This window comes from Phragmites australis, chromosome 5 (assembly GCF_958298935.1).
Source record: "Phragmites australis chromosome 5, lpPhrAust1.1, whole genome shotgun sequence".
Lineage (NCBI taxonomy): Eukaryota > Viridiplantae > Streptophyta > Magnoliopsida > Poales > Poaceae > Phragmites > Phragmites australis.
Genome location: NC_084925.1, coordinates 33,437,419 through 33,458,871, shown reverse-complemented (window position 1 = coordinate 33,458,871; position 21,453 = coordinate 33,437,419).

The following is a 21,453-nucleotide window of genomic DNA, read 5'->3' as shown; positions in this document are numbered from 1 at the left end:
CACCTCAACCCCAACTCCATTATCATGTTGAGCATCTTTGTTCACATGTGTGAAAACTTCATAAGGATCGAGCTATCCCTTGATTTCTTCCGGTTTTTCTACACGGTCCGGGTGCAGCCCGGGACGGCCACTTGGAACTACGGCTTTCGCCTCCGTGACGGTGTCATGAGCTCCTATCTGGAGATGAACCTCAAATCTCCGTGGTCAGGCTGGAGGGACGAATGGTTCTACCTCACGACCGACGACTCCTTGGACTACCTCCGTGTGCCAGAGGCGCCGACACGTCTTGCGAAGAGTTGGGGAAGCTCCCCCAAGCCGACCGCTGAACTGCTGCTCCTTGCCGGTTGGGTCAAGACTCTTGCAGAAGCTGGCCTTTTGGGGTCGGACGTCATCCGCGACTTCATCAAGCGACGGCTGTGTCCCCTGCGGCGGAGAGCCCACCCCGCATATCTGTATATCGGGAGTGATGATGACACCCGGGAGAGCTCCGCAGCTAACATCACAACCGTCCTTCTATCATTGTCTGTTGGCCGAGTGGTGTCTTATTCCCTTTGATCAGATCTTCCTGACGAGGTCATCGACCTGTGGGTCAAGTCGCTGATGGCGGCGGCTGCCAGGAAGGGTGGCTCTCTGTGTGTCCCCCTGTGTGAGCTCCCGCTGCCAATGAGGGCTCGGATGAGAATGGTATGTTTAGCATTTTTTTCAAAACTTCATGCTTGAGCCTTTTCCTAGGTCATGGTCTCATGGCTCGAGTATTTCCAGCATCACCCCTAGGTAGATGTCTTGCGGTCGGTAGTACACGAGGTCGAGGAGGCATCCGAGAGATTGAACGTGAGGGCCGCCAGCCCTGGCCGTCGCCTATCGCTGCCCTGGACGCCCACCGACCTGGTCATGACCCCAACCCGTTAAGTCGGGGAGGCGACAATTGTGGGTAGCAGCTTTGCGAGTGGTGCCGGTCAGAAGGAGGCCGACCTGCCAAGACACAGCGCCCCACGACCAGACTCGAACAGGCCAGGACTGCCCCGACCTGGCTAGGTCCAACCAGAGACCTCGCGACCAGACCATCGTGGACCAAGCGTCTACGCAGAAGAGGTCGGCAGAGGACTCGTCCACCACGGAGGTGTCCAAACATGCTCGTGGAACCCCAAGTACTGGCGGACCTGTAGCGGGGTTGTCTTCCCCGGCTGGTCGATCTGGCAGTTTTGTGAGGACCAGAGTTGTGCTTAGCTCCCCACCACCATGGTAAGTTTCTTTTGGGTAAGTATAGATGCTTTGGATTTTCGTTCCTTCCTGATTCAGTAACTTTGTTGTTTGCCGCAGGCCCGTGGTAACCCCTGAGGCTCCCGTCATGACCCCTCTGGCGGCGCCCGCGCAGGACATCCCAGCACCTCCACCGGCCCTAGCTTTGCCCTCTGGAGCTGCGGTGATTGTTCCAGTCCCCGTGGCGCCGGTCGAAGAGTCTGTGGTGGCCGACAACTTGCTTGCTCTGGTCAGCCGTCTCCCCGCTTCTGTTCGCAGGGTAGTCGAAGAGAAGGAAGCGATGGCCAACAGGTGTGCCGAGTTGAAAAAACAGCTGGCCCATGAAAGGGAGGCCTGGTGCCTACTGTAGCAAAGGTGTGGCGAGCTTCAGCGATTGAAGGCTGCGCTTTCCGCCAAACACTCCGCGCTTTCCGCTAAGCACTCCCAGCTCAAGGAGGATGAACACACTGTCCTCCGCATTCTCCAGGATGCCTTCAAGGCGCTGGCGGATCCTTTGGGGAGCCTCGGGTTGGGCGCCACCGAGCCGAAGGACAACCGCACAGCCTGGGCTTGGGCCTATGCCATTAGGGTCCTGGAGGAAAATTTTTCAAAGTTCCCAGCCACCCTGGCGATGAGGAGTGTCGAGGACATGACGCAGGCAGTGAGGTCGACTGTGGAGTACATTTTTCAGTGCTAACGCAGCGACCCCAATTTCAACTTGGAGCTTATCCGAGAGGGAGTCGTGATCGTCGGGCCCGAAGCTAAGGAGAGGCTGTAGCGGGAGTGTCAAGGAGCGATGGACCACGTGACTTTTGTCTTCCGGGTGGAGGCCACTGAGGAGTAAAAACTTGATTGTAACTTTTGTTTTGTAATATATTCAAATGAAGCCTCCCGCTTTTGTTATCTGATGAGTTTGTGTTGTTGTGGTTGTAGAGTTCCTGGAGTGTCCGAACCATCCACCCGTACCGAGCCCCCACCTACGCTGACCAATCCCCAAGCTCTCATTGAGCCCCTAATCAATCCTCCCAACGATCCCGCCGATCGTTGTATTTTGGAGGCAGCGGCCGAACGTGAGCTGGGGCTTGTGGTCGAGCGAGTGAGTACGCCGAGCGACCATCAAGGTGTGTTATTTAGACCACTTGAGCCACGTGCTGGTCCCAGGTTACCCATGCAAGGCTTGACCAGCCGACTCTTGTGTGACTTACGACATGTATCTTGACCAGCCTACCGGGAGAAGCTACTCGTGGTGCGGAGGGATCTAGAGCAGGTGACCCGGGAATGCGTCCTGCAAAGAGAGGACTTCTGCGACCGCCATCGCTGTTGTCGGGAGGATCTATCGGCAGCATAGAAAGACCTAGAGTAGCTAAGCAAGGAGAGCGACGAGCGGCGACTGAGATTCTACGACCATCTTAGCCAGGCCTTTACCCCCTTCGACTCCTTGCTTCGGTCCGCCAGTATTCAGGTTTGCCTGACACCTGAGAACATCGTGATCGATCAAATTGAGTGGTTTCTGGCGGCCTACGAGGAGGCAGGTGGCCTTGAGCAAAGGATTTGTGAGGCCATCGGTGACCACCTTTTTTCGGTCGGGGTCTCTAGCACCTGCCTTGCCCTCGCCTGCGTCCGCGCCCACTTCCCTGACCTGGACCTCTTACCGATAGTCGGTGCTGGTTCTCGGATGACCACAGAGGAGCTCGGTGCCTGTGCCGATTCATTATTGTATGTTGTTCATTTCTGCCTTTGGACCATCCGATTCGACCCACTTAGGGGTATTTTTGGGTCTTAGGAGTATTGTCTAGAGGTCTTCTAGAGTCAATCCCCAGGTCTCATTCGAGTGGTCACTTTGTAACGAAGGATACTTGTCTTTATGTGGATTTTTTCTGTGCTTGGGATGCGAGTAGCCTCGGAGTGCTCGTAATGCCTAGGGAGGATTGCGTCGAGCCGCTCGCTAGCTAGGTCCCAGCACTAAGGATGACCTTTAGCCCGGTAAGCCTTTCGGTGGCAACCAGCGCTCGACCCGAGTTAGGGCTTTTGGTATTATGGTCGTTACTCCTCGGGCACCATCCCCTAACAGCGTGCAAGAGGTCAATTTTGGATCTCGTCCCATCAATCATGAGCGAGTGGGCTAAATAGACCCGGCTATAAGAAAATAAAACAAATATCCTAATAGTTCTAGCCCCCGATTGTCTGGTCGGCGGAAGAAACTGCCGATAAGGCGATCAAGTTCTTGAAATGGAAATGCTTACAATTTGATGGGAGGTCGCGTTTGTCTGTGAAATCCTGCAACCCAGAAAGCTTGGTTTCTTACATTTGAAAATACTTACAAGTCATGTCCACGCTTGTCCGGAAGGTCCTGCAAAATAGAAAAATCGGCTCGTCATGGGGCAGCCTTATACACAGGCTCGACGTTTCGCGGATTATGTAATTTGCGGCCGACCACCCAGGCAAATCTGAACCCGTCAGGTCGTTGAACTGTAGGTCGCTTTGGAGCACCCCTCCCTCCCCAGGAGGAGCCTATTACGACCTGCCCAGCCTTGGACTGAACCCAGGTTGAGGTCGCCCATGACCAGTGCTCCTCCCGCGCCTAGTGGTCACGGCGGCAACTGAGGCCTTGTTGGGACCGGGCTGCTCGAGCCTTAGAGCATGTTCGCGGAACTCTTCGCTCGAGTTTTCTCTTTGTCCCCTCCCAGCCACTTGGTCAGGCCCAGATGGCTGGCCGTTCGAGGCGGCTAGCGTGCGATTCCCAACTGGCAAATCGAATTTCATTGTTCGATTTTATGTGACTTGGACTACCAAGTCGCACTACCAGCGCTCGCATGGACCTTAATCGTTGTTGTGGCAGTGATCTCACTAACGGGCTCAAGTTTGATCCACATCGTGGACTTGTCGACTGCCTAGAGCTTTAGGGAATGGTCCCACGATGTTGAGCCCACAGATAGCGAAAGGCCGAGAGAATGGTATGGTTTGCAGTGCTTGGGCTGGTAGGTTGTTATTTCGGCCGTGGTACTGGCATGACTCACACCGTTTCACCTGCTTGCAAGCATCCTGGTGGGCGGTATGAGGTTCAGCCTCTATGTATGCCTCCAAGGATGTTAGGGAACGCAGTGCACCCCCCATCCTGAGCGATATATTTCAGTAAAGACTCATTGCTCCCTTGGTGGCAGAGGCGTCCCTCTACCAAGGAGGATTCTCGCAGTCTGCCCGCGTGACCCTTTCTGCTGACACATCGTCGTCAGGGTCTGCTTGATTCTGAAGGTAGTCCAAGATCTGATCCATCCAGGTCGTACCCGAACCAAGCAGGGCAACCACATGATGGACACCCGAGGTCGACGTCACCGATAGAAGCATTGCCTTCAAAGGTGTTGCCTCTGGTGTTCTGTTTCCTAGCAGAGCATCCCTTCCACGTTGGTATGAGACTGTGGTGGGTGGTCGTGTGAATCTTTTTTTCCAAAAGACTCCGACCGGGGCGGGTTCGCAAGAAGAGGCCAGACGAACCAGCCCATCGGCCAAGGAAGTAGTCCTTACTAGGGATGTGCATGATTTCCTGGTCGATAGAGCGTTGCTCTAGCTGTCTTACTTCGGAGTGATATGTCGCCATCGTCTGGTTTGAACACTGGAAAACCCTTTGGTGTTAGGGTTACACCCATTAGTGAGTCCCTTATCGCTAGTAGGTGTTACTCCCTCCGCGCGGGTGCTGCTCGGGTTCCAGGTAAGAGGCCATCATACTCCGCAATGTTATTATTAATTGGAAAAATATAATTGAACAATTTACCTGATGAAGCAGGGTTCTGTGCTCGTTCGTTGTCGGTGGAAGCGTGTCTCGCTTTAGGGACCAGTACTGCGCCTGTGGCGCCTTGAAATCCTGCAAGGTAGGACAAAGATTACCCCTTCCTATCGATGGATGGTCAGTACCGGGGGAGCAGAGGTTTACCTTCTTGAGGTCCTGATCCCCAGCGTGAAGTGGTTTTTACCCATGTTAGAAGTGCAAAGTGTGGACCCCTCGTCCGTCCTCGGGTTGAACCTTCTCGAAGAAACAACACCCCCGATTAGTTTCTGGGTACTCTTTTACCTGATCGGATCATACCTGGTTGATGGTATAGATTTGCGCCACAGGGCTGGGTGTTGATCGTCCCGACGCGGTGAGCACTCCTTCGGGTGGGGCTGTCGTTGATGAGGCTAGTTCCCCTAGGACTTGCGGTCCGTGAGCCCCTGTCGGCGCCTTGAATATGGATGCCTTTGCTGTTCTTCTTTGAACCCCCGAGGCCTTCGGATTCCGGTCCAATGTGCTGACTCTGTAACATATCGGGTTTGTTTGGGTCATATCCCGTGAAGAACACCTCGCAGCGACTCGGATCCTACGAGCGGGACTCATCGGTCATCAGGGATTCGAACATGGATACCCCACAAGAAATTAACGGCACTTACCAGAACTCGAAAACGCACCCCCCACCTAGTGCGCCAAATGTCGAGGGTAAATCCCTAACAATGATTCCGAGGTATGCTGGACAGTGGGTGCATGATCGGCGTTCCAAGTGTGCCTATGAAATGTGTGTGTGTGTGTGTGTGTTTGTTGCTTAAGAACATGAGAGTTATCCAGGTTCAGGCCCCCCATAAGGTAATAGCCCTACATCCTGTGCATTCTTCTTCATCCTCTCTTTTTTACAAAAGATATCCCCTTTATATTCCAGGGGGAGAAGTCTTACAAGTGGGCCCAACAAGAAGACACATGTCTATCCTAGAGAAACGATATAAGCAATCATTACAAGCCTACATTCGTTGTGCCTACCCTGGTTCCTGCGGCGGCCGTCCCGTCCATCGGTCGCACCCCCGTTTGTCGCACCCAAAGCGCCAGGCCTGTCCTGTCCTGTCGCAGGCTTCCCACACGCGCCTGTTGCGCCCCTGTCACGTCTATGCATCCATCCCGCAACAATTAATGTCTGCGAGACAGGTAAGGTAACTCTGCGCTGACCATGCCGCCTCAGTCGGAGTGGACTGCCTAGGGAAGGGAAACAACGTGAGTAGCGGCATTAAATGAGGTTTGACTGGCCTAAATGAGTACCTGTCCCACGACCAGTAAGGGCTGGTCGCGGAAAACCCTGCGGAGACCTTGGTCGTGGTCGCGCGGGGGTCATGAGTCAAAGAACGAAAGTAGATACTACCCAAAGCTGATCGTTGCGGGCTATCCCAGTGGGAATCCCTATATTCTTTACATCGACACACTATTTTCAGGCTCACGCTATGGCTTCTCTAACACAACAAATTTTAGGGGCGGTTTGGTTTATACCATATTTGTCCAAATAGACCTTATATAAATCGTGTTTGCTACACATGAGTCGATTGAAAAACGTGACTGATTACACAGAAGTGTACAACTCATGAAAACATAAAGAAGCACCACAGTAGATAAGCATAATGCTTTCATCAGATGTTTCGGATCATACTGAACCGAGTCATGTTTTTCAGTTTTGTAGTTCTTCAAAATACTGTTTCGTGAGAGGCATTAACTAAAATTCCATAAATCCGCTAAACGGTCCCCGTTCCATAAGAAAATACAGACAAACTAAGAGGAAAACTGACGTTATCTAATGTCTCCTGACCATCATGTAGAAAAGGGACTAGGAACCAAGAAACTATAACAAACACCTGACCGAGACAGCCACGATAACAAACATCAGCATTCAGAAATCAATCTTGACGTGAGACGAGGTGTTGCCAACTTAGCTGACCTAACCATCCATGCCAGATTTGTTTCCTCCGTTGTCGGTTGTGGCATCAGCACAAACGAACCAAACTCATCGTGTCCAAAGGGCAAGGGCCTATCCTATTGCTGGGTGGACTCGCCTACCAACAGTTCGTGAACGTCAAACTTGTCACTACTAATAGCAACCACTCACTGATTCTGCTAAATTGTGACCGCTGCTAGCACCAAAGCGCAACAGTTTCTGCTACGTGAACAACGCAGCAGTCAGCACACGACACTGGCTAAGGCTCCATTCGCTCAATCTTAACTTGAAAATAAATAAATATAACTTCCAGCACACAGCGAAAGTGCCTCAAATCCTCCCCAAATCTAACCTTGGAGTTTGGGCTCATCGGAGGCACATACCCGCTCGAGAATCCGTATCTTCTGACTTTGTCAAAGGTGATATAGTAATTCATGAGTGTATGAATAGTAAAATACTGCTAAATACTGTTAAAAGAAGTACTGTAGCAGTATTGTATCATTGAAGGGAACGCGAACTGCAAATTACTGTAGCACATCTGACTTTGTCGAAGAATACGGATCCCTCGCTCGAGCTGCCCAGCCTTCTTGGCAGCCCTGGTGGCGACAACGGCCACCCAGGCGCCTTCCCTGGAGATGGGCAACGGAAACGGCAAGTTAACCAACCAATCGACAGCGACTGAGAGAAGAGGATGTCGGGAGGACTCGAGATGGGGATTTGCAGTAGGAGATTCAGAGCGTAACGGTAGGCAGCACTAGAAGGACTCGTGAGGGCGTCATCGATCATGTTGAGGACGGTGTTGACGAAAAACTACGGGTTCAGCCCCCAGCGCCGCCGCAACGCTCTCACCATTCTTCTCCGTGCTACAGTTCGAACTACCGGGTCTTCTGGCGTCTCGAGTCTCGACTCTCGAGTGGGGGGGGGGGGTAAGGGGTGCAGCCGGTGGAAGCAGGGAACTAGGGGTGGTTCTGGTTCTGGAATTTTGCACTGGGCGCGGTCATATGTTTTCAGATAAAAATATAACCTGTAAATTTCAGGATGCTAAAATTTTTCTTTCAAATTTTTTAGAACACTAGATTATACTAACCTTCATTTTAGAATAATTGACAACTTTATTTTGCTATTCGAACTTTGATGGTTCGTCTTTTCTAGGAATATTTATACAAATAGTTCAACCTACCTAACATGTTTAAAATACATTGATAACATATCTACTGGTGTTTTTTTCATTTTTCTTAACAAAGTATTTAAATAAATATTGTTAGTAAAAGTTTCAATAGTAAAATTTAAAATTATCAATTATTATAAAAGGGAGGTTAGTATCATCTTTTACCTCGTAAATTTTGTTTAAATTTGTTCATAGCTATTTAAAGAGTGTTTTAAATTTTAAGAGCATTGAAACGTTATTTAGACAGTGTTTTCAATTTTAAGAGCATTGAAACGTTGTATTTATATATTTTTTAACATTTCACCTGTTGAAAGAGCAACTTCCAATAGCGACAAGATTATATAATTGCAAAATTTCAAAATAAATGCAGATATTTGCATTTTCATTTTAAAATAAAAAAATAAAAAATCCGTTCGGCGCAGTCTCACGGGCTGTTGTGACTCCTGACTGGGCCTTTATGTGCTAATGGGCCTCAATCAATCCTATGTAGACGCGGTCCGGGTCTCCGGGATGGAAGCTAATCCAAGATTTCCTTTTCACATTTCCTCACCATTTCTTACGCGCTTTTGGGATTCTAGAGGACACTTGGGCAAGAAGATTTCCAATTTTCCGCAGTGCAATCCTCAAGCAAAGTATAAGTCTTGCATTTGTGAACTGTGATTTGATCAGTCACTTGAGCTCGCTCTCATGTTTAGTTATCTTGGGCGATCCAAACAACTTGGCATGCTTCGCTGCTGATTTATCAGCAGTTTCTCCAAATTCCGAAACAATATCACTGCTGGACCGGAGTAAATGATTTACAGACATCACAAAATGTGAAGAACTCCAGTAATTTACTTCAAATAGTCTCTTGATCTCTTCCCTTTTACATGCCCGTTCGAAACAGCGAGTAGTGTTTTTTTTCTTTTCTATTCTTTTTTTTTTTGTGATCTAACAGCGAGTAGTGTTCACAAACACTGAATATGACAAGCTTCGACGAATGTGACGTGCAAAAGTGACCTACATGCCATCGAATTATGGCCTTTTTGTTATGCTAAGCTTTTTTCAAAAGCTGTTTTTAGTTGCGGTTGAAAAATTGCTTATAGAAAAAATATTTTTGAATTAGTTTTTTTACATATAAAACATATAATATATATAGTATATCTCAGAACATCATCCTCGTAAGCTAAAAAAATTCCTACATCTTCTAGCTTTGAATAATAATAATAGCTTTTGCTAGCTTTTATCTCTCCAAAATTATTTTTGAAAATAAACTATTTGATTCAATTTTTTAATTTTGAATAATAAAAATCAGCCGAAACTGAACTGAACAGAGCTCAGTGGACCTTTTCACTCCATAGTCCACATCATAAAGTCAGCTCCCTCGCTCTCCTGCCTTTATCGGGAAGGCGAACGACGAGTCCTTTTTCGGAGCGTGCATGTATCAATACTATATCCTAACGGTGGAGGAATTGACACCCTCTCATGGTCCTGCTACTGTAGCAATGGCCCTGAATACGTATATGTATATACACATATATGTATACATATACATATATATATTTATATATATGTATATACATACGTATAGATATACATGTATACGTGTATATATATGTAATTTTTTTCCAAAAATTTTAGAAAAATATCGAAATGAATATTAGTTACATTAATAAATCAGCTGAAAAAATCTAAAATGCAAAGAAAAATATCTAAAACTAAAAAAAATAAAATAATTTTTTTAGTTAGTATTACTTTCACCTACATGTTAGAACTATGTTCATACATAAAAGTACTATTATTTTCTCTATAATTAATTTAATATGTTTAATATTAATAATTTTATAAATAAATATTAAAATATATAAAATTTGTGAACTTAATTTTTTAATCTTCTTTTATCATATTCTATATAGAAAAAAAATAGACACGACTTACGCACGCGAGACTAGTAAACCATAAGGATGGATACCGCGAACTCTCCCATCAGCTTGTCATATCAACACACAAACCATTTGGACTCTGTAAAATTCTCTACTAGTCCGACTATCGAGATTCTAAAAACGTCGAAGGAAAGAGAGTTACTTTTTGGAGGAGTTGTCCGTCGATTTCTCAGTCGATGAGCAGAACTAGTCCAGGGTAGCTGCGAGGACAGCGCATGCAAGCAGCTGCTAGCGCTGTTTGGCTTACGTCAACGGTGTGGAGCTGTGGACCATGCAATCATGCATTGTGGCAGTACACAAAGCAACATGCATGTACACTTACGTGCGTGCACGTTAGCTGGTGAACATCGATCCGGCACATGCACGACGTGCATGCCAGCGTTCAGGACAACCAGAACGACTACATGTACTGATGTACACATGCATGCATGCGAGCACCAGCTGCTGCCAGAAAACCAATCAGGATTCTGAAGTCTCCACCGTCCACCTTGTTGGAAAAATTTCACAATATAATGCGCTCGTACTCTCTATCTTGAGCGTATATTTACGTTAAGATTTATATTGGAAAGTTAAATAAAACAATATAAGATATGTGAAAAAAATCAATAAATATATAAGAATGATGAACAGTCAAGATAGAGAGGAAGATGTGTCTGTACCGCATTACAGAGTTGTATTTCTCCATCCACCTCCACGTACGCTAGCAGATGAGCCTTAACTCTCAGCTGCACTCCAATCACCGACAGCCTTATCATCACCGGTTTGCACAATCATATGCATGCTCATGTAGATCCCGTACGCTTTACGGCTTTGGACATATGAAATTTCCCATATTTGCGCAGCAGTCGATCGGCCCTGTGCATGCTTTGGTCCTGTTTGGGGGAGCTGAAGCTTTTCGAGAAGTTACTGGTCTAAGAACCTAGCTGGCCGATCTAAGAAGTAGTTGGACCGAGAAGCGCTGGTCTGAGAAGCTGGTTTGTTTGGAAACCTAGCTTTTGGATACCTGGTGGGAGGGCTGAGCTGAGCTAAACCTGTTTGGACGGAATGTCTGAAATACCCTTAAGGATAATGAAGACCTAATTATGCGTAGAGTTTGGCTAATGATGCCATGCGTTCACCAAGCATACACAAATGGATAGCCTTGACCTAACATGTGTTTATCCAGCACATACAAAAGATCAACTTAAACCTACACAAGTTCTGAACATGGAGTAGCAATTTAGAGATCAAGGTCACATCTTCTTCAGCAATCAACACTCAATGCTGTAACATATTGCCTGGCCATACCTGCTCTTATGTTAATATTACCTGTAGGTATCTTGCATCTGCCAACAAGAGTTTGTAAGATAACATGCACATATTGGAAATCTAGCCCGTGAGGATTCTCAAGGATAACAAGGGACAGCAGCTATATGTTGAAGATTTTTGTTACGACTTATGAGCATCTGATCATGTTGAAACATGGGAATGGTGTTTAGCATCATTTACAAATGCCAAACAAGGTTCTCTCCCTTATTACCACAGAGGAAAGAACCCCTGGCTTGAATAGCGACCAAAGGAAAAATGATGAAAAATTTGTAAGTTTGAAATAATGCACAAATTAGTCTAATTTCTTTGGACATCCCTTCCCCTACCTTGTCAACTTCCCTTTCTACAGAAGGATCAAATTCCCTTTCTAGCCAAGGCAAATCTCAGGAACAGGAGCTTCCTGATGTATCTTGTGAGGCCATTTTAACAGGACAATGAACAGAATCAGGAATTATCCTATTTCCATCTACTCTCTACCTGCCATCAAAGAATTTGCAATAAAATCACGAAGTGCACACATATCACCATCATCTGATAATGTGCCATTGAAGTCTCCTCCGGATGAGTCAACTAGTGGGATGTGCCATTCAACAGAACTCATTACTCTTGTGGATTTAAGTCCATAATTTTTAACCAATGTTTCATGCAACTTGTTAAAAACAGAACGATTCATACGAAACATGTGGTAGCAATCTTTGTTCACTTGTAGTTCATCGATGACCCATTGATACCCAGTTTGTTGTGGAGGGGGCCTTTCCTTCTTATTCAGATATTTATCATTGTGGTTCATAGCAATGAGAGCAATTGTTGATGCTACTTGAAGTAATAAATCGTCACTCACTCTCATTAGATGAATCATCATGACTTTCACTTGATGAGCTCATCTACAAAAACAAGACAATTGGTCTTAAAGTTCAGCTGAAATTAAAATGAGAACCAACTAAAATGTAAAAAATGTTTATCAACATTATCTGAAATAAGGCCAAAATGGATTGATTTCATAATTGCCATTATATGTATCTGTAACATTAGTTTCCATGTAACACAGCGCATCACAACAATTTGGAGCTAGGACTACAATTGGTATTGCATATACATGAATATGTCCTAGCATCAAAATAGGAGACTAGCAAGCATCCAATTGTTTGAATCTGTCGTAGCAGCAAGCACGTGAGTACACGAGCACAACGACGGAGAGGAGTGCCAATTATCGTGGCTTAGAGGATCTTAGCGGCTTGGTGGAGATCTGCTCGTCGGGTTCCTCGGCGGCATGGAGGCTTCAGAGATGAGACCGGCGTGGGGGAGGTCTGCTGCAGTTCCTCAGTGGCGTGTGTCAGCTCGACGGCCTCGGCGGCGTTGGGAACGAGGGCTCACTGACGGGGAAGGATGGTTCGACGTGGGGGCTTCGGGGCCTATGATGTGGAGGAAGGCAAGCACGACATCGGAGAAGGAGGGCCGAGCACTCGACAGCGCCGACCCTAGGGCTTATGTGAGCAGTTAAAGTTGGTAGAAGCTCCCCAAACAAGACCTTTGTTTCGTTGATGCACCCACCCACGACCTCAATTCGTTGGTTAGCAGCAGTGGCGGTAGCGCCCGCGCGAGAGAGATGGAGATGTCGCCACGCAATGCATCAAAGCGCGTGCGGGGGCCCTCAATGGACGCCGCTTTTGAGGTTCTCTCGGTCTTTTTCGAGGGTAAAGTCGGCATAAAAGCGTGCCTTTTCACCTGCACTGCATCCGCATCCGCATGCATGGCTTTCCGTGGTGGGGTTGCGGCGCAGCATGCGTGTAGGTGCACTGCAGTCCAACCTTGATCGATCACCCTTTCCCCGTGACGACGAATAGCATCGTCTCACACGCTCGCCCGCATGCAGCGCACGCCAACGAGGAGCTTTCTTAACTTATAAAGGACGACATTATATATATTATACATTTTATTTGTATTAGAAAATAATTTTAAAGCATTTTTTCTATAAACAGTTTTTCAACTATAGCTTTTTAAAGTAGTTTTTAAAAAAATCTCAGGCCAATCAAACAAGCTCTCATTGTTAATAAGCGTAGCATTGTACTGTACTTGTGGTGTACATGCAGTATCATCTGTGCGTCGCTTTTCGTGGGCTATGATTCCGGCATTCTTCCATCATTTTTGCTGCCTTGGCGTCGAGAGACCATGGCATTGCTGTGGTATGATGCGTGCTGCCCCAGCAATGTGACGTTTGGGTTGGGATGAAGAACCAATTTTGATCATGTTTGGAATGAGGACGCTCTAGTTAGTTACGTAGTAAGACGTTGGAATTTGGAAATGGGTTTATTGAAAGACTTCAGGGCCCCAAAAGAAGGTGCACGTGTAATGTGTTTTTACACAACTAATTTTTGAGATGAAATAAACAGTTTTCTGAAAAAAGAGGAACCAAGAACTTTGACAGTGAAACACCAATAAAAGGGCGACCATGCTAATCATTTTTAAGGACTAAAAATACCTTTACTAGTCTTTTATTGAACTTAAGACACGTTGTTCTTTTGCGCGATTATCATTTTAATCGTTCTAACAACCAGTCATCTAAAAAAACAAAAATGTCAAAAAAAAAAATAATGCTACTCTATTACTAATCATCCAAATGCTAATGCTCTTTCTTTAATGTCGAATCGTTCACTCAGCCATAACCAAACGTTAGACCCCATCCATCCATGAGTCTGACGATGAACCTTTTTACAGTCTTTTTTTGTAAACTTACTACTACAAAGAAACTCCTTCCCATGACATAAAGCTCATGCCACTTTATGGGCAGCCACTACAAAAGTAACACCACTATAGACTATACTCCTACTCCAACTGAGCACCACGAGGGACCTAGCTTAGCCACCCATTAATCTATACGCTTAAGCCCTGATTCCTGCAGCGTTATCATGGCTCAGATTGCACACATGCTTTGCATTTACAAATGAGTTTTACCTTCCAGTGAAATTCAATAGAAACTGATCGAATCTCATCAAATTTTAATTTTTTAATTTTAAATTTAAATTTAATCGATAACTGCTCGATTAATAAATACGTTACGGATCAAATCTTCCAATAAACACCCTAACCGAACAATTATCGAAGGTTTTTTAAACCTTGCTACCAGCCTGCAGGCAGGAGCTAGCTCAACGAACGTTGCTGCTGCAGCGTGCGGTCCGGTTTCCTTTTTGCGATCACATCACGTCGCGTCGGCCCCAAAAGTAATCTGCGCCGGTTTGTAGATAGCCAGCCTTCGTCGGATCGGTGATGGCGGATAGGTTAAAACGAATGGGCCATTTGGTTCGAGGGCTCTCGTGGTCTGCGCGCGCGCCGCGGATTCCTCGTGTGCGGCGCGGGCCATGGGAATCTCGGGTTTGAGATCGTCTTCTCTTCGCGTGCTGGATCGCCTTCGATCGGGCGCTGCATGGGCAGCGCGTGGGATTCGTATCGCTCCATATTCATCTGCCACGGTGCGAGCTACCAGCATGCGAGCATAAATTTTGTGGAAAGGTCTTGCATTTTAAAAAAACTTTCTACGACTTGGGACTTTTGAAAAATAGTTGACCTTTAAGCTCAATCATTTTGATTCCCTAATCAAACGGGTTCTTGAATAATTAGTCGCACGACGCGTGTACGTGGTTGGTGCATCTGAACTCGGCAGATCGCTGCGGATCCCTAACTGCAGCACTTACCAGCATGTACTTTAAAATTCATTTTATGGTACTGAAGTGCGCAAACGGCCTATTGGTTTCGGCTTAGGATAGTGGGCTTTTCGTTTTGACCATTTAAAGTTAAAATAAATAGATAGTTTTTTATAATTTATTTGTTAGATTTTGAGAATTTAAGAAGTTAGTTTCCTTTAGTTTTTCACAGATTATGAAATTTTATTTACTGAACTGTTTACTTTAATGTTTTTTACATGTTAAGGGCTTATTTAGAATGTAGAAATTTCACAGAAATGTTATAGAAATTTCACAAGAATTAGTATAATTTTGCAAAAAAAACCCAGGATTCGGAAAAAAAATTCCGCGTTCCAAAGAAGGCCTAATTGGGTCCAGAAATCACAGTTAGATTATTAAGAGCACATGGGGTGAACAGTCACCGATGATCATTTATATATGGATCCACCAGCTAGTGGACAGGATTTTTTTTTATAAAAGGGAGTTCTTGATATTTTTTTAGTAGAGAAGATAATTGACACAGCTAATATTGTTAAAAGTATTTTAGAGTCTGCAAGTTATTAAGTGGTGTGAGTTATCGTTGCAACTAGGCTAAGCTAGGTGGAGCTAGTTGACTTTTTATTAAGGGTCTATTTGAATCTCACGAATTAGACTGAGTCTAATTTTGATTCCAGGACTGACCTGTTTTGGTCTGTCTGAACTTGGAAATCACAAATCTAGATTAATCTTGTGAGGCCTATTATAGCCTATTTCTGGGCAAAAAGAAGAATGTCTGATTCCATCCTGGCGTGGTGATCCCAACTAAGGCTGGATGAAAAAGCTCACAGCTCGCGTCTGGCTCAACTCGTCTCTCAGTATAAATTCTAGCGAGTTAAGTTAGTGTTTTAGCACGTTTAGTTTAACGAGCTGGCTCGAACCAGCTTATGAGCAGCTCATAAATAGCTGATACACGTAGTATAACAGTAGTAGTATCATAGTTAATTTTGTTCATAATTACTAATGTTTAGAGTACAAAAAGTTACAACACATATTGTATATTATAATCCTGGCCAAGAGGTCAGCAAAACACAGTGGAAAGTAAAAGCCTAAGCCACAAGCAACTTAGGATACGGATGCGACTTCTAAGACTATTCTTCATCCTCGTTTTCACCTCCAGCGAAATCAGCATCGACTTCCTCATCTGAATGACAGCAAAAATGAGTACTGAATGTACTCATCAAGCCCTAGTCTACTTCAAGGTATTGATAGATGCATAAATAGGGTAATTAAAGGATAAGGCTTTACAGTTTAGTTTTAACCATAAAGCAGTTTATACAGGTATCCAATTGTATCATCAAGGATTGACTTAAAAACAGTTTAAACAGTTCAAAACTAGGTAACAAGCTATATCTAGGGGTTTTTTTCCTGGAAGGGGCTACACCTTACTCTACAGTACATTTTATCACATCTGGTGTATCTCTAGTACCGCATAGCTTCTGGTGGATTGAGCCAGAAACATCATCACACAGATATCTAGTCCACACACTCACTCATCAAGATACACGTACCCGGAGTCTAGTCAAAAAGGTTATGCCTTCGCTTGCTATGACTGTGGACACGGCTTATTCGAATAGTTTTATACTCTATAGAGGTTGTACACTGTATCCATATGATATGTTCAGCCTCCAAACGTTGCAAACGGAGGAGCGAATCATACCGAGACACTTTTCTATCAAGTTTTTCTATGAGACACCCCAAGTCCAAGAGTCCTTGGACTGAATACCAAATTGGCTATGCCATCTCTTAAAATATTCAAACAGAGGGGCAGATGGACATTTGGCCTCTCGCTGCTCCCCAGCCTCCTAGTATGATGCCCAACCTAGTCTGGTGAAAGAAAAGTCAAGTCCTGCCTATTCAGGATGTATGGTTGCGCGGGGTTTACGTAACCATTGTGGCGAAATGACTCGGTCCTTAAGCGGCCGGGCCAGACATCTTCATTGGCAATGATACCACTAGGTAACTCAAGCCCCTAAGAGCATCCTCTCCGAAGGACCACTCTACCTACCCGCGCCAAAATAGTTTTCACCTATTTTTACACACCATCCTCCATATTCCACACGACATCAAGGATTTTACAACCATCACAGAATTCACAACCATCAAGGATTCATGTTATATGAGTTAGCATCGATAACAATAAATTGTTATCTCTGAAGAGATATATTTTAAAAGCGACGTCTCTGAGGAAACATATTCAATCCTAAGCATGCTAGATATCAAAACATCGACTGTTATTAATATAGATAACAACATGTAATATTAAGGTGATATGTATTTTGGATGATAGCATTTATGGCATGGTAAAATAGGATTAACTACTACAAGCAGTTTGTGAAAACGTATTACATAGCATATGCGATATAAGTCCAGTTTTAGTTGATCATATATATTAGTTAAAAACATAGGTTCAATACGATCAATGAGATAAGACTTGTCTTCTTTGAAGTTTTCTTCAAAGTCTTGGTTGTAGTCAGGATCCTCCTCGCTCCTAATGCTTCCTACGCAGCACTCGCAGAACTCTGGCGGCTCTACAGATGAAAGGATCTAAAGGCCCTAGAGGGGGGGGGTGAATAGGGCACTAATAAAAACTTAAACCAACTACCGAATTCTAGAACAAAGAGCAATATTAGCCTAGAAAGAATAAAAGCAACTAGACGACCTAGCAAGCTAGAGTGATAAGAACAAACATGCAAGCATGTAGAACCTAAGTAGAGTGCGGAATTGAAACTTGCATGAAGGAAATGCTAGAAGCAAAATGTAAAATGTAACAAGAGTAGGGAAATGAGACACCGAGTTTTTTCCGAGGTATCGAAGAGTTGGCACTCTCCACTAATTCTCGTTAGAGCATCCACACAATAATGCCGCTCCTCCTTGAGTCACCAAGACTCAAGTGCTCACTAGTGATTGCCACTTCTCAATCTCCGGATTGGCGGGCATCAAACCAAGTACACGAGCTTCCCGGGGCTCCCACAATACCTCCAAGAGCTCACTAAAAACACCTCCAATCTCCACGACCGGCTAGGTGTTGCCAACCACCAAGAGTAACAAGCTAACTGGTTCACTTGATCCCTATCAAACCTAAACAACAGCTAGATACACACTTGCTACTCTTGAAGCACTAATGAGGTCCTTAATCTTCAATTAAGAACTTGCAAATCACCTCAAGTGCTCTCCCTTGCTTCTAAGTGACACCAACTGTGTATGAATACTTCTAGGTTGCAAGAGAGACGTATGAAGTCAAGTGAGGGGGTATATATAGGTTAGAGGTCCAAATCTAGTCGTTATCCAATCACTCACATTTTCCGTGAACATCGGATGGTCCGATGCACACACCTCTGTCACCACCGGACAATCCGGTGAGACTACTTTTCTTCACGTGTTGTCTACCGTCTGTTAGTAGCCGTTGTAAAATGGTCCGGTGTTCCTTCACATAGTATCACCAGACAATCCGGTGACTTATAAATCATTTCCTCTAAAAATACTAAGTCACTGTTAAATAGTCCAGTCATAACTCCATTATGACATTGAACAATCCAAACAATTCAACTTGGATTTTCTCCAGGAAAACAGTGCTTCTGTTAAATAGTCCGGTGTATGCGTCCTTCTGATCACCGGACAATCCGTTTAGTTCAACTTGGATTTTCTCTGAAAGACGACTCTTCTGTTAAATGCTCCGGTGCAAAATTCCTCCAATCACCGGATAATCCGGTGAGGTCATTTGAACCCCTCACTGAGAGGGAAAAGGGCCTGGTGAGTTTAAACTTTCTTATACCGGACAATTCAGTGAGAACAATTTTTTTGAAACTCGTCCAATTCAGTCGACTTTGAATTCTAACTTCTCAACTTCTCACGCATGGACTTCTATGAGCTACCTAGTACTAGATTTTTGCAAGTATGCATTCAACTATGTCTAGACTCAACTAGATCAAGCTACAACACTTAGCCCCCTTTATAGTACGGTCAAAAAGATAAAAGGAGACGTATATCTACTCTAAGTGTCCTTCATCACCTTGTGACATTTAGAACTAGAGAATCCTTAATCTTGACGCAAATGTCCTTTTGATCGACCAATAGAATTTCATGAGGGACTAAGAAAACCCTTTCAATCATTGTTAACTAAAAAATTTTATTCCCTTCAAAACATACGCATTAGTCACAATGATACAGTTATAATTAATCACTAAAATATTTACCACTTAACTAGGGGCCTAGATGCTACACCAAGTGCTCCTCGACAGCTTGTGGGGGTAGGACGTCGACGACAAGGTCGTAGTGACAGCAATGGTGAAGGCGGTAGCGCGGTGGTGAGGCGAAATGGAGAAAGAGAGAGAGAAAGACCGGGCTGCGTTATTTATAGACAAGAGAGGAGCGCATAGAGAGGCGGTGAGCGCGTGACGTCGAGCAGACGTCGGTGGGTAGCGCTGCGGCGAGGTGGCAGGTGACGCCCACCATTTTCCCGGGGCATGGGCACTCTGCGCCATCCACGCCCGTGCGTGGGCACGGAAGTCGCGTGACGTAGAGGCATGGGCGACGCAGGCATGGGCAAAGAGAGAAGAGAGAGCGAGGGAGCGGAGGGGTGTCACGACGATATTTCGAGGGGCGTGACTGTCACGGTGACGAGCGATGCGAGACATGCTAGAGGAGGAAGGAGAGATCTCGGGCGACGTAGTGGCGGATGGTTGACACGCGGACAGCCACGCTTGCACGGGCGCGTGAGCTGGGCGATCTATCGTAGAGTTTCTGAATTTGAGGATATGGCATAGTATGCTGGGTTTGTTTATTGAGGATTACTGATTATATGAGATGGTTACTTTTACATTTATGTGCAGGTTGATATTGCAGGATAGATGTGCTTTGAGTTAAGTATAGATGCCCACACATAGGTGTTAGGTTGCTTACGCTTTATAAATTTATTTAACCTTTTGACCTACTCGTACTAATAACTTAAATGCATAATCCTTGGAGTCAAGTTATTATATGTACCTATTTTGGATTAAGTCTTACGAGTATCTTCGTACTCACGCTGCTCTTTCATGTATTACCGGTAAGGAAGAGCTTGTATTTGGCTACTTCACGCCCACCAATGTAGGTGGCAGGAATGTGTAGTTCAAACTACTCGTGTGACATGCTTTTGGGTGGAGCCTAAGGGCATATGGCTTCACCTAATTTTTTGTGTTAATAGGATTTATCATCCGCTGCGTAGTTTCTAGTTTTGGTTAAGAGGTGATTTGTTCTTTACCCTTCTAGCTTTCTTTTGTCGTAAATTGAGTAAATGGTCAAGTGCTTAAAAACTTGTAATATAATTTAATTACTCTCTCTTTCTTAAGCTTCGTTGTGATGTTATATGTTGAAAAGATATATGTTCCGATTTTGGGCATAAAACACATATCGAGACTACCGGAATTTGATTCTGATTAATTGTTATAAATGTGATTATATTATAGATCATTCCTGATGATTAATTAGAATACAATTTGAACAGTTCCTCACAAGAGTCTAAAAGGTTTGTGAAAGCTATCATTGAAATTTTTGGAGATGGGTACTTGAGATCTTCAAATGATTATGATACTGCTAAATTACTTGTAATTGGAGAACAAAGATATTTTTCTAGAATACTAGGGAGCATAGACTGCATGCATTGTAAGTAGAAAAATTACCCCGCAGCATGGCAAAACATGTATACTGGCCATGCGCACGAGCCCACAATTATTCTGTAAGTAGTAGCTTCGTAAGATCTTTAGATTTGACATGCATTATTTGGTTTATTAGGATCTCACAATGATATTAATGTTCTTCACCGTTTCTCCTATTTTTGCAAAGTTATCCGAAGGGCAAGCTCCAAAAGCATCAATGATCATAACTATATAATGAGATATTACTTTGTAGATGAGATATATCCATAATAGGCCATATTTGTGAAGACAATATTATTTCCACTAGGAAAATAAGAAAAAAACATTTCTCCCAAGCTCAAGAATCAATTAGGAAAAATGTTGAATGAACCTTTAGAGTTATGCAAGATTGCTTTGCCATTGTTCATGGACCAGCAAGATTTTAAAATCAAGAGACATTTGGACAAATCATGACAACTTGTGTCATCATACATAACATGATAGTTAAAGATGAGCGGGACGGAGGATCGGATGAATTCAATTACGAAGGAGTAGGAGAAAAGGTGATGATTTCTGATAACCACATGCCCAAACTATTTGAGTTTATTCAAAATCATTATAATATTGGAGGCAAACAAACTCAATCTCAGCTTCAAGACGATCTACTTGAACAACTATGTCAATATTATGATGGGAACTAGTGTTTTAATTATGAAGGGATGTACTGCTATAAATATGAAGTGGTGTACTATTTTAATGATAGAGGGG